At 33.5% G+C, this 18,169-nt stretch overlaps 1 protein-coding gene across 1 annotated transcript in view; it reads left to right on the top strand.

Moving 5' to 3' along the window:
• LOC118745587 (dystrophin, isoforms A/C/F/G/H) overlaps positions 1-18,169 on the top strand; it is a gene marked incomplete at its 5' end in the record, with an annotated part of 547,153 nt that overhangs the window by 51,987 nt on the left and 476,997 nt on the right.

Raw genomic sequence — 18,169 nt, 5'->3', positions numbered from 1 at the left:
CAAACCATGATTTTGCCGTTGCCTTTTTGCTTGCTGGCCATTGTTGTTGTTCGGTGGGGAGAGAAGTGAGGGGGGGGAGCTATAGCAAAGAACAAAGCTTCTTATGGCGTCATTCACACATTCGTTTCTTCACTCAGTCATCCATTCACGCTCTGCTTGGTCCATTCACAAGAGATATACGTATGTATGTACATTGGGGTGGCCCCTAGTTATATGGAGAAAAATAAGTGAGTAGCCTAAAGACTAAAGTATGCAAAGTTTTAAATCAATCAAAAGGGATTTAGAGGTGACTCAAAGCGCTGAAAGTTTCCCATCTATTTTATATGGGGGAAAAATTATTTTTCATAGAAATGTCAATATTCTTCAAACGACAAACTCAGTTTCTCTTCGGGAGACTTCCGAAAATATTACCCAATTGGTTATTTAAAATTAACGATTTTTTAAGGGTTTCGCCATTGAATTTTTTCGGGTTTTGGGGGACCCATTGAAAATATGTAGTTAATTTTAATAAATTATTAAATAAACGATTGAGTGTTTTATTCTGAAAGTCTCTTGAAGATATGAAAAAGATTGAAAAATATTGATTTTCTACCATTTCTACGAAAACTAGTTTTTTCTCCATATGAAATACATGGGAAACCTTGAGCGCTTTGAGCCAGCACTAAATCTTTTTTGATTGACCTAAAAATTTGCATAGTTTAGTTTTTAGGCCATTCACACATTTCTAGTGGGTGAGACCTAGAACCTGAGCTCTTTTCGAAATAAGGGCCACCCTAATGTACATATGTCTGCATTTTATACCACACGCATGCTAGAATGCGCACACATATTGGCAGTTAGTATTTAGGCACCCACGCACACACACACACAACATATATACAGTGACTTAAACAAATAACCATGCGTTGAATTTCTTCGAATATTCATAATGTGTTTCGAGCTAAATTTTTTTTTTGTTATTTTTGTATAAAGATATAGTCTAAGCTTTAACCAAAACCGTATAAATCACAGTTTCAAACTTTATACAAGCTTTATAAATATTAAAGAAAATTCAACAAATTTTAATCAAAATTTCAACTTTTTAATCTGAATTGCTAGAAAATTTTTGGGTATGCAGTTTTACAGCCCATACAATTTTAGTCTAATCAAGTGCAAGTTTCAAACGGCTAAAAAAATCGCGTTGATTTTTGAGAATTTTTTTTTGGTGGCGGATTTCTGCACTTTTTTCATTTCTTTTGAAATAAAACGCGGGAGACCGTTAGCAATAAAATTTCAAAATATCAGCGCAAGTTTTTGTAAACTGCGCTTGTTATATTAAAACAACCTAAAAAAGTAGCATAAAAAAAAAATTCTCAAAAATCAACGCGATTTTTTAGCCGTTTGAAACTTGCACTCCATTAGACTGGAGTTTCTATAAAACTGCATACCCAAAAGTTTTCTAAAAATTCAGAATAAAAAATTTAAATTTTGATGAAAATTTGCTGAATTTTCCTAAATTTTGTATAAAGTTTGGAACTGCGATTAACACTGTTTTGGTTAAAGTTTAGACGATATTTTTATACAAAAATAACAAAAAATTTAGCTAGAAAAATATTACGAATATTTAAAGAAAAAACAAGACGTGGTCATTTGTTTGAGTCACTGTATATCTGTACAATGTTGGATAAAATAGCAGCGTCCAGCTGTGTCCATTTATGCAAAAAGAAATCCAATTTCTCACACTCTCCCTTGCCATTAGTCATTTTTTTTTGGGGTCCTAATCCTTGCAATCATTTGCCTATTTTGCGTATTGGCGCCCTCCAGCAATACATAAGCATGTGCATAGTTGCCATCACACACATTTTTTTTCTTGTATATTTTATTGCGTTTGTATTTATTCAACGCTTATCACTTATCTATTCATCGGAAAAAGTAATAAAAAGTTGTTTAGAATGCGGCGGTCGTTACTTTGTAGCTAAAATATAAAAATTCGCATAAATCTTACCCGTTTATTCACAACAGTCAGTCTTGCTCCCCTACCATCAACACTGGTGCCTATTTCAAGCTACATATTTGTTTGGTTTCTCAACTTCTAATCCCTTACTTATACACTCTTTTTTTTTGCTGCACACACAAATCTTTAGTCGTCTTTCATTCGTTTGCTTCTCCATTGCATTTTCCCTCCTTATATTCGTCTTACATTTTTCTTCTGATTTCATTTTCACACTTTTTTTAAGCCTCAACAACTTTGTCGCTGTCGCCTTACAATTTCAACACCTTCAAAATCCCTATAGTGCCCGGCTTATCCTTGTCGCTGCTTTGCTTTTGAAATTCTTCATTGTGGCTGCGCGTTTTGTTTGTTTGTTGCAAGTGTTTTCAGAGATTTTTGCTGTATGCTTTCTTGGTGCATAAAGTTTTCGTTATAATTCAACTTTTTGTTGGTGCAACATTTACGGCAGCGTAAATCTTAGCAACGAAAAGTTTGAAACGAATATTATTGTGTCTAGCTTACTGGTATTTTTTAGAGATGTTTTTCAGTAGATTTTGGCGGATTTGTTGCACAAATAGTGTAACGTGTAGAAAAATATGCAAATAGTATGCGTTCTTGTTCGTTGTTGTTGTTGTTGTACCAGCATACAAATTCCCCAAAACTTCTTGGGGAGTGTTGCTAGAGTGACAGTCCTTGGCCAGATATTAATCTGGGTCGTTTCGGTTACGTAAACCCGACTGTCGTGGGAACGGCGTTCGTTTCCATCTTCGCTTGTGCTTCTGCGTAATACATGAGGATGAGCATGATAAGATTTGTCCACCGAGTAGGACTAGTAAGACTTATTCCTCGCTAGATCTGTAGTCCGATCAACATCCAAATCAGAAAAAGGTTTTGATGTTAAACCTTTTAGCTCTCGGTATGGGTAAAATTTGCGTTAACCGAGCAGAAAGTTTGCGACTGCTTCTTGTGTAACCTAGCACAAATTCTGCAATTGCTTCATGTGTGTACAAATGAAAATTTCTGAACTATTTCAGGTCTATTTCGGGCCGAGATTCCGACTAGTTTAAGCCCATTTAAGGACCGCTTTTGGCCCTGTTCAGGATTATTTGAGAATACTTTGGGACTAGCTTTGACTTTTTCAGAAATTTTTCTGGATTAATGGGGCGTATTTTTGAGACAAATTCCAGGCCAATTCGGCTCTTGTTGAGGACTATTTTAGGGGCATTTTGGGGCTAGTTCGGGATCATTTTAGTTAGAACTAGTAAGGCATCATTTGAGGACTGGCTTTTTAGACCGTTTCGGGGCCTGCTCAGGAGAATTTCGGTACTAGTTTGTGGTCATTTTGGAACCTATCCCGGACCATTTTTTGGAGTTTTTAGGACCATTTAGGACCGGATTGGGAATTATTTCAGTAGCCTTTCGGAGTAGTTCACAACTATTTCGGGACCATTTCAGAACTAGTTTAGAAACAATTCGGTGCAAGCTTGGTATCATTTTGGGACTAGTAAGATGCCATTTCGAGATCAATTCAAGACTTGTACGAGATCGTGTCAGTCCAAGTTCACGACTTTTTCTGAACCACTTCAAGCCTATTGCAGTACAATTTTTGGAATAGTTCGAGATCATTATGGTTATGAAAAAGTCGTTTTTTGGTCCCGAAAAAAAATTATGTTAAACTAAATTAATGTTTAAGTTATAACCCTTTCACCATTTTTGCAGGAATTTTCCATGGTCTTGAAACAGTTTAGTTGCTGCCCCATTTTCTGAACGCATTTTCGTTCCGAATCCTTAGCCTTGGAGCATACCGAGCTCTTCACGACAAGTCATAACGGAATTTCTGCTGCGTGAGTAAAAAATGCTGTAATATGGCTTAAGAAACTGTATCAAAACGTGAACTCTCGGTAAGAGGGAAGGATGATCGTGAATAATTCCACACGGTGTGGCAGTGTTAAATGAGACAAATTTAGAATTACGTTATAAATTTTAATAAGGAAATTAAATATCTCGTTAAATAGTAGTATAATCGGTCCTTGGGTTTTACGGTAGTATAAATTAAAAAATAGTAGTAAAAAACTCCTATCGGTTTATCTGATCTTTTCATTGAATTGACTTTTTGATATGGCAGAGGCCGCTGCTGGTGGGCATTTAAAGATGTAGTACATCCACTGCTGCAAGACAGACGTCTACTTGGAGGTGCCCTACAGGTGAACAGACGCTGGCCACACCAAAATTACCTCGCTTGCTACGCAGAACCAAGGCTCCACAAAAGTGGTTTTCATCATCTGGCGAAGAGGCCGCTCTCGTTGACAGAGTGAGCGAAAGGGGAAAAATTTCCAGCTAAACATAATTTTACCACCTTCTTGACTTATTTCGCTTTTATCTTTCAAACAAAAATACGCCTATAAAACCGAACAAATATTTATTTGAATTTAATGCCTTCCATATGACGGCAAAAACACAAAATAAAGAACGTAAAGATATAATCTAAATGTTACACGCTTGTTAAATATGTATGTACGTACATATACATAAGTACATATGCATGTATGTGTACTTTCGAGCAAATATCTAATTCTCTCGCTGACACATGTCCTGCCATGATTTGACCAAACAAATATGCTCAACCACTATCCTTACCCGTCACTGCCAGGACAAAATGGAATATTTCTTTGCCGCAAACAAGCATACGTCTACATATACCTAAAAGTATGCAATGATATAGCTTAACTATTACTAAAATTCAACAACACGTTCACACAAATTCTCGTATGTACACTAATGCTCAAAATAATAGGACCAAAATTTTAAACGATACTGTATTTATATATTGTTATATTTCGATCCACAACAGCAATCACATAAAAAACGTTCAAAGCTTGCAGAAAGTTCACAAAAATTAATCCAACTTCAAAAAATTGTCATCAACATTTCAAACTTTTTATTCAGAATTTTTTGAATGTATTCGAGTGGGCAGTTTTGTAAAGGCTTTTTCCTTTGCCTAGGAGCTTCGCATTTTCTTTCATATAACGTATCAACAAAATCTATTTTTATATGGAATAAAATGCGCAATACCCTCGCAAAAAAAGTTATCAAAAATCAACGGTAATCTTTATCGACTTTAAACTTACATACTGATATCGAGTTGAAGCATATTAAAATTGAATGAGTTACAATACTGCATACTCGAACATATTTTACAAATTTTGTATAAAACTTTTGAAATTTTGATGATAATTTTTTGATATCCGATAAATTTTTGTGAACTTTGGGCCAGCTTTGAAAATTTCATTTACATATTTATGATTTATGGTTTTTGTTGTAGATAGAGCAATATTTTAAATGAAAAGTTTTAAAATTTAATAAATACTCATAAGTTGCAAACAATATGTTTTGGAATTTTGACCTTATTTTTTTGGCCGTAAGTGTGTATGGGTGAACTGTTTAGAAATTTCATTTATTTGCTCAAACTGCTGTCAGTGGTGTGTTCGTATTTTTTTTTTGCACAAACATTTTTTTATAAACATTTGTCTACTATATTTTGCTGCTGCCTGATTAGGTTTCACAAACTAACCTAGAGTTGTTGGGGCAAGCTTAGTACATACAGGCATATGTATGAATTTATTTTCCCAGTGGGAAAATATAATGTATGGTAATCGAAAAAATAATCAGTAAAACAGCCCTTTTCACATTAGAAAATGCATTATTTTTCCCACGTCGGTGTCCTAAGAAAAATGGTGCATTAAATTTTGCATTACCAGTAATACAGGAATGAATGTGATTTAATATGCATTTTTTTGCGACTTTTTGCATACATTAGAATTGTGATTACATATTAAACAGTAATATAATCTAATACTCGCAATATATATGTACATTACATTATTTATCACGCATGTAATGCAATACTACTTTTTCCACTGGGTTCTTTCTATCTTTCCACATCACTTTACTTGTTGTTTTTGTATGTTGCAATGCATGTACATACATTTGTGTGTATGTATGTATGTATGTCCTTATTTGTGCTTGGTATTTATTTGCTGTTTACAAAGTAGAGCTCTGTGGTCAGGCTCTTGGCGGCTTGTCATCGGCTTGGACACTTACACTTACAATCCCAGGGGAGACTTGCAGCGGTGGCGCATAGCAAATATGTATGTATGTACATGTGTGCACGTTGTTACCCAACAACCATTGGAACAAAAATTTTCAAACGTTTGAGAAAATCTTACTACTCAATTTCTTTTACAGCATTGTTTATCATTCGAAATTAAATATTTTTTAAAGTTTTCCCAAATATTTTGTATGGACTTAAGAACCGTTTGAGAATATGAGAATATTTTTTTAGCATTTCGTTCCGTTCCATCCGTGTGAACAACGCAAAGATGTCTAAGTCTATAGGTAGTCTGCCACATCAGTCGCAAAATAGCTCCTCGACCGCGCAATTGTCTGTCGGAAAATCGCTCCTCGTTCGGGTGAATTGAAAAAATGCAATTTATTGATTTCAAAGAAGATTTTTTCATATTATTTTGTGATTGATCGTTTTGTAACTATAACAAATATTTCAATGAGAGTAACTGAATATCATCTCGTTCCTCTCCTCTCACGTTTGAGAAATAATTTTAAAATAAAGAAAAAGTCCATATTAAAAATGTGCCTTTTAGTTTGAGAACGCTATCAACGGCTATTTCAGTTGCATTTGAGCAGTAATGTTTGAGATTTGAGAAAAGGACTAATTTTCAAATGCATCTCAAATTGAGACTTAACAAAAATCTTGATTGGGTATATTTACTGCAAGCCTTTAAGTGGCTCTATTTGTGGTGTATGTGTATGTGGTGCATATGTGTGCTTGTCACAACGTCACGGCGGCTGCACCGAGTGGTCACAACAGCAGATTGCTTATCATGACGGGAACAGTCCTATTTTGACACAACACAATTCCAAGCTGGAATGGCATGTGCGGACAGTGGGTGAAAATGTGTGGTTTTGAAAAAAGCTCAAAATGAAATCAGTATAAGTAGTGATAAATTTTAAAAGGGGGTATGGTATTACAGAATATTTAATAAAAGACAATAAATTCAGAAGCTTCACTTCTCTGAAGCCGAATACTTTTGTAAACGTGGTAATTAAAAAACCTAATATATTTCAATAAAATGGAGATAAGTTTTAAATTTAAGATTTTTGCAAAAACTAAATAAATTTAAATTTCAGTTCGGCTTATTCATTTGTCTTAATTTAAGTTACTTGACTTAATGTGTTGGACAACCTTTTATATATATGAAATGCTGTGTCGGCCATTAGTCAAAATTTTACTTACGTACAATAAGATACTTTAAAACTTGTAAGGTTTATATTCTTAAGTTTCGGCCTTGCGTCCATTGACAGTTGCGAGAGAATAATGCTTGTCATATTTTCGTTTTGAACAAAAAAAATAGCTCTGCAACAAAATTTTAAAAGTTGCAGGTGATAAGAATCGGACCAACAGCATTTTCAATTGGTAATTTTATATTATATAGTAGTAGTTATGTAGGTATGAAATTTGTGAGCGAAACCAAAAAAAAAAACCATAGCACTAATTTGAACCTCCAATTCACAACTTCGAATCGATATAAAAAGGAAATGGGAACCAACTTTTACAAACAGTTTTTATTTATTCATATCTTGATTTCTTTTAGTGAATGCAATTGGTCACATTAATTTTTTGATGTGATTAAATATAGAGAATAAAAATAGAGGTAGAGATAAAGATAAAGAAAAAAAATGTTATGGTAAGATAGGATGCAGAGAAATATTGAGATAGAGAAAAGGTTGGAAATAGTGATAAAGATAAAGAGAATGTTGAAGTTAAGATAATTAGTAATAATTAGGGGACTCACAAGATGTGCTAAATGTCGTAAAATCTTAAGTTTATAAACTTTTGCTTTAAAATAGTGATTAAAATGGTTTAGAAGGATTTCTTACTACACCGAAATATTTTTAAACTGATACAAATTATATAATTAGCCACTCTAAAACCATTTTAGCCATTATTTTCCATAAAAAAACTAAAGTTAAAGATTTTAAGGCTAACACGTCCTGTGAATCCCCTAATTATGTTTCTCAATTCACCTCACCTCACCTTAATTAAACACATCTCACCTCTTCTCCCCTCACCTCATCACACCCACCTAGCCTCACCTTATATTACCTCATGTCAAGTCACCTTATTTTACTTCGTCTCAACTCACCTTAACTTAGTTCATCTAAGCTCACCTTATCTGACCTCAACTCCTTTCACCTCACACTAAATTATCCCACCTTAACTCACGTCACCTCAAATCACCTCAATTCACCATAACTCACTTAATTTCAACGTACCTCAAATCACTTATTTCAACTCAACTTACCTCACCTCAACTTACTTGACGTCAGCGCAACTTTATCTCATTAGATTCGAATGCGCTTTCGATCTAACTGCCAGTGCTGGAGGCAAAACTAGAGTTTTTAGAATTATGGAAGATAGGTTTTTGGGCAAGTCAAGGTTCTTGTTGCTTGAATCAGAAATACTGAAATAACTCAGATACTTTCCTGCAAGTGTGTGGTGCGTATTTCCAGCAGTAACTTGCCCAAAATATTTAGATCAGATAATAAATTATAAACACAATATTTCCTTGTAAAATTTCTCAAAAATTCTATCACGACTCACGATTCTGAAAGGTTTCGAAGATTCTATCGCTTTACATCTTGAACTCAAAAGTTAATTATCAAATCCTTTCTTATTACTAAAATGTTAACTAAATATTTTTTAAATCATAATAAAGTTGAAATATCACAGCGTTTAGTGCTTACTAGGCTTGTTTTATTATACCCGAGCGCACTTGTGCACAAGGGTATTATAACTTTGTTCACATAACGGTTGTTTGTAACAGGCAAAACGAATCGAGATAGATATAGACAAATGTATACATAAATGATCAGAATAAAAAGAGAAATCGATTAAGCGGTGACTGTCTGTCCGTCCGTCTGTCCGTCCGTCTGCGCACACGATAACCCGAGTAAAAATTAAGATATCTTAACAAAACTTGGTACGTGTACTTCTTTCGGGCGTAGGCCGGATGGTATTAAAAATGGGCAAAATCGGACAATAACCACGCCTACCTTCCATATAACGGTAATTTTCAGAAATACGAATACTGCGATGTATTAGTAACTACTGAAGATAATTCACTCAAAATTGATATTTACAATAATTTTTAGACTAAAAATAAGAATATTCTAAACTTTTGGAAAATGAGCGTAGCCACGCCCACTTATGTTTACATGTGTATATCTTAGTAACCGTTGCACCAATTTCTTCCAAACTTAGCGCAGTTGTTGGCCTTAGCACAGCATACTAAATGGCCGAAAATTTTTAAAATCGGACAATAACCACGCCCACATCCCATATAACGGTAATTTAGAGAAATACGAAATCTTCGATAAATCAGTAAATATTAAAGCTAATTTACTCAAAATTGAAGCTTGCAACAATTCTTTACCACGAAAAACGTTTATAATAAAATTTTGGAAAATGGGCGTGGCGCCGCCTACTTATGATCACATATATGTATCTGGGTAACCGTTCTACCAATTTGTACCAAACTCGGTATGATTATTGTGCTTGTCACATAGAAGCAAAACGTTGAAAATTATTGAAATCGGACTAAAATTATGTGCGCTTTTCATATAACGGTAAATTTCAGAAATGCTTGAAACTTCAATATTTCGACATATAAGTATGCTAATTTACTCAAAATTGATACATGTAGCGGTAGCTTTGAGAAAAGTGAAAAACATATATTTAATACTTGCGCCGGGTATTTAATGTTCGGCTAAGCCCGAACTTAGACTTTCTTACTTGTTAAAATTAAATTTATGACTAGATTTTTACTTTAAAAACGTCTGAGATAAGTTTATGGCTTTTGCGCTATTTCTAAAGAAATGTTTAGGATTTTTATCATTGTGAAAAGTGGAACCATTGAAGTCTGCTTAAGCTTTAATACATAATGCATTTGCTTTCTATGATTACCAAAAAAATTTAGAGCCAAAATAATCGATATTTGCTGCTCAAAGTAATAAAAGTTAGTAGCCGTTTTTCGTTACTCTGCTATTTTTCAAATCAAGCAAAAATTGTCTGGCTTCACTGAACTAACTTCTTACCCCATCACCCTGTTCTCCCATCAAACTTACAGCATTCCTCAACTTATTGTACATTCCAACTGCCGCTGGCCGATTTTAAAATTGCAATATTGAATTCTCCCATGCTGGACACACTCCGCAGTAACAGCATACCAATGGGAAAAAAAGAAGATAAAAAACTAAAAATAAAGGGCGCAAAGGGGAGGCATTCATTTCAGTTGTAAGCTTTTAATGTAAATGCCACCAAAGCCTCAGCAACAGACACGAATAGCCGCCACAGCAACAATTTCATGCAGCATGCAGTAGCAACAATACGGCATACAGCTATAGCAGGATGTCGGTGCACAAATAAATATACATACAAATGCAGTGCATACAGTACCAGCCCGCCTCCCTCTTTTCACACTCACAAGCACTTACATACTCAATCGTTTTGCAACTCCCTACCAGCTGTTGCGAGAAGTGTATGAAATTCCAATAAAAGTGGCACATTGCTAGCAGCAATAATTGCTGTTGCTACAGTTTTACAATTTTCGTTGCCAGCGACAAATGGACGCAGCAATCGAAATGACAACAATTGTGGCAGGAGCAAATGTAATATGACAACAAATAAAACTAGAAAAAAGGAGTAAAAGCGAATATTAAAATACGAGTAAAAGCAACAAATGCATACATACGCGAAGGCAGCTGTGTGAGGACAACAAACTTTCCTTTTGCCTACATACCTCCCATTTATTGGGACATTTGCTACTCCATCTTTTTTTTTTGTTTTAATTGGATTTTGTTTTCTCATTACATGCTAAGTACCAAAAGAATTTCTGTTGAATGGTCGAGTGTTTATTCCCACATTCTTATCCAGGTTTTTGTGTTTTTTTTAGATATGCTAAGCGCTTAGGAATACAATTTTTTGGTTTTGCGATTCTCAACATTTTTAATATTTCACTTGAAAACGAGTTAACGAGTATTCATTTGTAGTAGTAGGAAGGAAGGAACTGAAATCTAAACAGTGGTGACCTAATTACAACGGTAGTGCTTCACTTTTAAATGCTTGGTTGATATTTAGGCAGAGAAATTAGTAGAATCATATATTGCAGGAGAAATGGACATGCAAGTAAGTATTTGTAAACAGTAACTAGCAAAAAACTTGCTGCCATTGCTGCGCCACTAAATGAAAATGTTTTGTTTTTGTATCTCCGGTAAACTAGTATTTGGCTGAGTGAATTTGCGTTAAACCTCAGTGAATTTCTCCATTGCATGGTTTCTTATGAAAGTCATCTATCATTCAAAATAAGCAAAGCGAACTTAACACTTTACATTCATTAAATTTTTTCTCTTTTTTTTTTTTAAAAAGTACAATCAAAAATTACATTTGAAATAAACTGAATAAAAAAAAGAAAATCATACATACTTTGCAGAAAAAAAAATATATTTTTTATTAAAAAAATTTAAAAGTTAAACAAAATTAAAAAAAGACAAAAAAATTAAAAAATATCATAAAAATTACTAGAAATGAAACATATTTTTCTTTTTAAGAAATAAAATCTAAACATATATTTTTTTATTAACAGAAAAAAAGTACATTAAAATAGGATAAAGTTAATAAAACAGGTTTCTAAAAATTAAATTATATTTAAAGAATATCTTTTTCAACAATAATGTCTAAAAATTAAAACAAAATAAATTTAATAAAAGAGAAAAATATTTATTTAAAAAAGAAAATGAGTAAGTTCCTTAAAATTGAATGAAATTTAAAAATATTCTTTTTTTTTTAAATAACCACCCCTATTCTGGTTGTCGTTAGTCGTTCGCATCGATAGTCGTTGAATTAAGTCGTAAATAAAAAAGTTATCGGCAGATTTTGACACGTTTTTAATACTTTTTCATTTCAAGGGCATAATAGGAATACAAATTTGTAGTGGATTATGTCATTCGTTGCCTCATAACGCCAATGAAAATCTTTAATTTCGATGAACGACTGTCGTTACGCCAATCGGAATAGGGCCGAACATCTAAAAATAAACAGCATATTAGATTAAAGAAAAATATTAAAACAAAAAATATAGAACAGGTAAATATCTAAAAATTTAATGAAATTAAAAAATTTAAATTTTTTCTTTTTAAAACAATAAGATCTGTAAATTAAAAAAAGCTTGTTGAAAAGAAAAAAATGTTAACTAAAAACAAGTAAGAAAGTCTAAGTTCGCGCGGAGCCGAACATTAAATACCCGGCGCAAGTATTAAATATATGTTTTTCACCTTTCCGAAAGCTACCGCTACATGGTAAACCGGGGTGTATCCATTTTGAGTAAATTAGCGTCCTTAAATTTCGAAATATTGAAGTTTCAAGCATTTTTGAAATTTACTGTTATATGGAAAGGGGCCGTAATTTTAGTTCGATTTCAATAATTTTCAACGTTTTGCTTCTATGTGGCAAGCACAATAACCACACCGAGTTTGGTACAAATTGGTAGAACGGTTACCGAGATACATATATGTGATCATAAGTGGGCGGTGCCACGCCCATTTTTCAAAATTTTGTCTTACGCGTATTTCCTGGTAAAGAATTATTGCAAGCATCAATTGTGAATAAATTAGCTTTAATATTTACTGATTTATCGAAGACTTCGTATTTCTCTAAATTACCGTTATATGGGATGTGGGCGTGGTTATTGTCCGATTTTAAAAATTTTCGGCCATTTAGTATGTCATACCAAGGTTAACAACTGTGCCAAATTTGGAAGAAATTGGTGCAGCGGTTACCAAGATATACACACGTAACCATAAGTGGGCGTGGCTACGCCCATTTTCCAAAAATTTTTAATATTCTTATTTTTCGTCTAAAACTTATTGTAAATATCAATTTTGAGTGAATAATCTTCAGTAGTTACTAAAATAGCGCAGTTTTCGTATTTCTGAAAATTACCGTTATATGGGAGGTAGGCGTGGTTATTGTCCGATTTTTCCCATTTTCAATACCATCCGTCCTACGCCCGAAAGAAGTGCATATACCAAGTTTCGTTAAGATATCTCAATTTTTACTCGAGTTATCGTGTGCACAGACGGATGGACGGACGGACGGACAGACAGTCAGCGCTTAATCGATTTCTCTTTTCATCCTGATCATTTATGTATACATATGTCTATATCTATCTCGATTCGTTTTGCCTGTTACAAACAACCGTTATGTGAACAAAGTTATAATACCCTTGTGCACAAGTGCGCTCGGGTATAAAAATTTATTTTCAAATAAATACAATCAAAAATTAAGTTTGAAATAAATTAAATAAAAAAGCAGAAAATAATACATACTTTAAAGTAAAAAAAAATTATATATATTTTTATTTTTAAAACAAAATGTAAAGTTTAAACGAAACTTAAATAAAAAAGACAAAAAAATAAAAAAGATCATAAAAATTAATTGAACAAAACTATTAAAAAAAAAAATAAAATCTAAACATCAAATTATTTTCTTTTTTTATTAACAGAAAAAAAAATGTATTGAAAAAAGTAAAAGTAAATAAAATAAGTTTCTAAAAAATAAATTATATTAAAAAAAATATATTATTTAACAATACCACTTAAAAACTAAAAGAAAATATAACTAATAAAAGAGAAAAATATTTATTTAAAAAACAAAAAAAGGAGGTTCTATAAAAATGAATGAAACTTAAAAATATTCTTTTTGAAATAAGATATAAAAATAAAACGCAAATTAAATTAAAGAAAATAAACTAAAAGAAAAAAATACAATAAGTTTTTAAAAATTAAATTCATTAAATTTCATTTTCAAACAATAACTTCTATAAATAAAAAAAACCTATTGAAAAAGAAAAAACATTAACTAAAAAAAATATCGCTGACCAATACCCGCACTCGGATCTCTCGAATGCCTCGCCTGTGCTGTGTTCATTCGACCATTGCGACTATTGGAGCGACGGGAGCTAAATGATATATATAAAGTGCTTTCTCCCAAACTAGATTTTCACCACGAGTGATGAATGAGAGAGCTGCTTTCTAAGACTTTAGCGCTAAAATAACAAAAGTTTTCGAGCTATCTTGCCAACTATCTTCGTTTTTACTATCTTACTCAGAATTTCCCATTCGTAAGATATCACCAAGCCAGCGTAGCCACTGGATTTCAATAAGCTGTATATACCGCTGTAAAGCTCAAACAGATCATCGAAGTCTTTCTTTCGAAAATTCCAAGACTCGTCTCATCGGAAATTTTCATTGTCCAATCTTCTACGCCCTAGATCAGCACGGGCATTATGAGTGACTTATAGAGTGTGATTTTTGTACGACGAGAGTCCAAAGTGGCTCTTGTTGGCAAGATATGTTTTAAGTTGGATTTTAAGGCTATCGTTCTTATTGGTGTTCACGCTGATTTCTAAATAAACGAAGCGATCTACTCTTCTGAAAATTTTACTCTCAACAGCTACCTGAGTACCGAGACGCTTATGCTCTGACTGATTGTCTGACGACATGAGACATTTTGTTTTGTCCTCGTGCACCACCAGACCCACACGTTTTGCTTCGCTATCTAATTCGGAGAAAGCAGAACAAAAGTAGCCATTTTTTACCGTTGATGTCGATGCAATTGTACGCTACTGTAAAGAATTTTACCTGAGCGGTTCAGTTATGTGGCTGCTATTATTTTCTCTAATATCAGATTGAAGCAATTAAATACACAAAAGGAAGTCCCTCTGTCTGAAACCTCGTTTGGTATCAAACGGCTCGAAGAAGTGCTCCTAATTGTGATGAAGCTTTTCCATTTGTTGAACAAATAGCTAACGACTAATCGTGAACATACAACATAGGGCTGGTCATGTGACCAATAACAAATACTTTACTTGCACTTTCTTGAAGGCAATGGCGAATGAAAGGCGTACAAAAAATTTGATGATTTTAAATTGAAATGGAATATCTGGAGAATCGAACGAATTAAAAAGATCAATTGATTAATTCACCATTTCATCTTCATCACAATGTAACATTATCCACTGATTTTTAAGTAAACAATTTACCTGGTGTACTATTTTGAATAGTAGGTGGAAGTGGCTGTTGAGTTCAGGCGAAAGACAGCCTACCTACCCACATTTCATACCAGATACCAGATATATCCATAACCTGCGGGTCAATTTACACACATCAGTGCCGTGTCAGTGAAAAATAAAATATCGTTGCCTCGATTTCTAATGGAGGTGTTAAGACATCTCCCGCACAGTAACTTTTTTACCATCAATGCTTCCTTAGTGTCCTTTCCATGATTGTTAAATACGTAAGCTATTTTGCTTTGATGCCTAGTTTCTTCAGCGCTGTCGTTATTGCGCTAGGCTTAATATAATATTATTGAAAGTGCCCTCAATAGGCTGGCAACGAAAATTCTTACTTTTTCTTTCTTTATTCATAATATATTCTTTCTTTCTTTATTCATAATCTATTTGATAATCAATTTGCTGAGCTCTTGTTTGGTGCATTGATCTAGCGGAAATAAGGGCTCAAGTTCTATTGGATTTGTTGCCGCTGTTTATTTTCCCAACCAGCATATTTAATTATACTGTAGACAAGTTTTGAAATGACACAACTATATCCCGAACCGTGTAAATTTAGTTCTGTATCTTTTTTTTCTAGTTCAGCAAATTTCCCTAAGATATTTTCGTTTTTATGTAAAAAACATCAAAGTTTAACAGAGGAAAAATACCAGATTTTTAGTGAATTTTAATTAATTGTACCACTTTGGGACAAATCTTGGACTGCTACTTTATAAATTAGTCGCACAATGTTTTGAGTTGAAGCTTAAACGCAAAAACCGTTAGTTGACCAATGGCTTTTGTTCTCTATGTGTTTTACAGGATATTCATTTGAAAACCTTACCGTCACAACTGGATATTTTACTAAAAAAAAATTAATTACTAACCACCATTTAAGGAGGGTTTAATTAACGTAACATGCTACTCACCGTAATAAACCCGAATTTATCAAACGCAACAACTAAGTTAATCAAAACCGCACTAATTTAAACCGAAAATAAAACTTAAAGTCAAACAGCTATAACGGGGCCAAATGTGGCTAGCATTTCAACACGCACCCCGGTCACTAACAGCCGCCATTTGATATGATGCGCCAAATTGAACAGCTGAGAAGGGTACAGCAGCAGCATTGTATGTACATACATATGTACTGTATTTTAGTGACATCCGTAAATGCGACGAGTAATTGGTATAAGAGGACGTTTGCCTGCCAACTCAGCTAATTGACGAGCGCATCAGTTTTACCTAATTTTTTCTTCGCTTTTGGTGTTAAGATGAATTCTTTCCTTTTCGATTTTCTTCGCTCCCTCTGTAATGTCTTTTTATGTTTTTTGTACTCTTAGCTGGCATAATTAATTAAGTGGGTGTGATATTATGTCTGTAGTAGAATACCAAACTATTGCGCACTCAGTGTTTTCGTCCCCTCAATTCTCAATTGCCACCGTAAACCATTTCTTATGGTTCTTCCCATCAACTTTCACTTACTTTTTTGAGCATAAATTTATTTCATATTTTCTTGCTCATTCCCTTAATTTCAATTCGCAATTCGTTGCATTTTAGTCTCAATTTATCTGTCATCGGTTCTGCTCGCTTGACCTAAATACATTGTACAACTTCCAATTTCAAGTGCTCACAATTTCTTTGATTTGTGGTGTGCGCAATTTACAATATTTTAGCAAATCTCTCTGGCATACTAATTAGACAAAGTGGTTCGACCTGGTTGCCATCAAATTACGCAAATTTGCGGCTACTCAAAATTATTTGGTCCAATTAATTCGAATTAATTTTGATTGAAAGATTTGAAATTAAAATACTGTATAGTTAATTAGTACAATAAATGTCTAAAGCGTTTAGCATTCACGTATAAAATGCCAATATCTTGCAATATAGTAGTTCAATCAATATAGCACTTAAGTTGGAAAAAATTCCACACAGGATAAAAATGTTAACAAGCTGTTCAGAATTTTTGATAAAAAAATATTGGGAATTACCGCATCGTTGCGAAATATGCAAGAATTGCAACTTTACTCCTACAAGGACTACTTCACGGTGATTCCAAAAATGAAATCGGTTTTTTGTACCGGCTACCAATCTCGAAAAACCCGGTTTTTTAAGACCGGTTACCAATTTTGAGAAGAGCGGAGTGATCACGCCCATTTATTTTATTATGGTTATTTAAAAAATAAAGTCACTTTTTTGTACTGGTTACCAATGTCGAAAAATCCGAATTTTAAGTACCGGTTACAGATTTCGTAAAAAGCGGAGTGGTCCCGCCCATTTTTAAATGTATAAGGAGCTCAAACGAATTTAACAATTTACTAAACAAATATTCCTATGGTTTATTCATGTTAAATCATGCCACTCCCTATATTAATGGATACTTTGGATCTCAAAACTCATTCAACGAATCTATTCATAACATTGGTAAACGTATGATAGCACAATCAAGCTAGCGGAGTTCAAATGAAAAAATTAAGAAAAAATATTTTCGCATTATTGCGCTCATTCTGTGCTATTTCAGGCCACTTTTAGTTTTTAGCTTAACCGTAGCTTAGCAAAACATTCATTCAGTGAAGACTTTTTACTGCTTACCTTGGCTTGTTTTTATGTGCTTTAAAATATTGCCGAGTAAACATTGAAAAAAATCGCTTGTCGTCACGTTAGCTGCCCCACTTTTTGAACTTTGATCGAATATGGATAAGTCGTATTGGGAAATTAAGTTCTATTTATGTGCTTTTTAGGGCTACCAAAATTATTTTAGATGCTAACTCAGTTCCCGAGATAATTAAAACTTTGCTAAGTTAACTGTAACTTAGCAAAATATCCATTCACTAAATGCTTTTTGTGCAAACAAATAACTCTCGATTGAGTGTTTACACGTCTCTAGCGAGATTTTTGTCTAAGTCTCGCGTTATTTCTCAACCGTGTACACTTAGCTTAACAGCAGCTAATCGAAAAATGTAACAACTCGTGAGATTTGCTCGTGTGCGTGCTGATTACACTGTAGGGACGCATAAAT

This window comes from Rhagoletis pomonella, unplaced genomic scaffold (assembly GCF_013731165.1).
Source record: "Rhagoletis pomonella isolate Grant_MI unplaced genomic scaffold, Rhpom_1.0 Rhpom_scaffold_00001, whole genome shotgun sequence".
Classification (NCBI taxonomy): domain Eukaryota; kingdom Metazoa; phylum Arthropoda; class Insecta; order Diptera; family Tephritidae; genus Rhagoletis; species Rhagoletis pomonella.
Note: the sequence above shows the minus strand (reverse complement) of the source record. Positions and strands in the feature narration are given on the sequence as shown.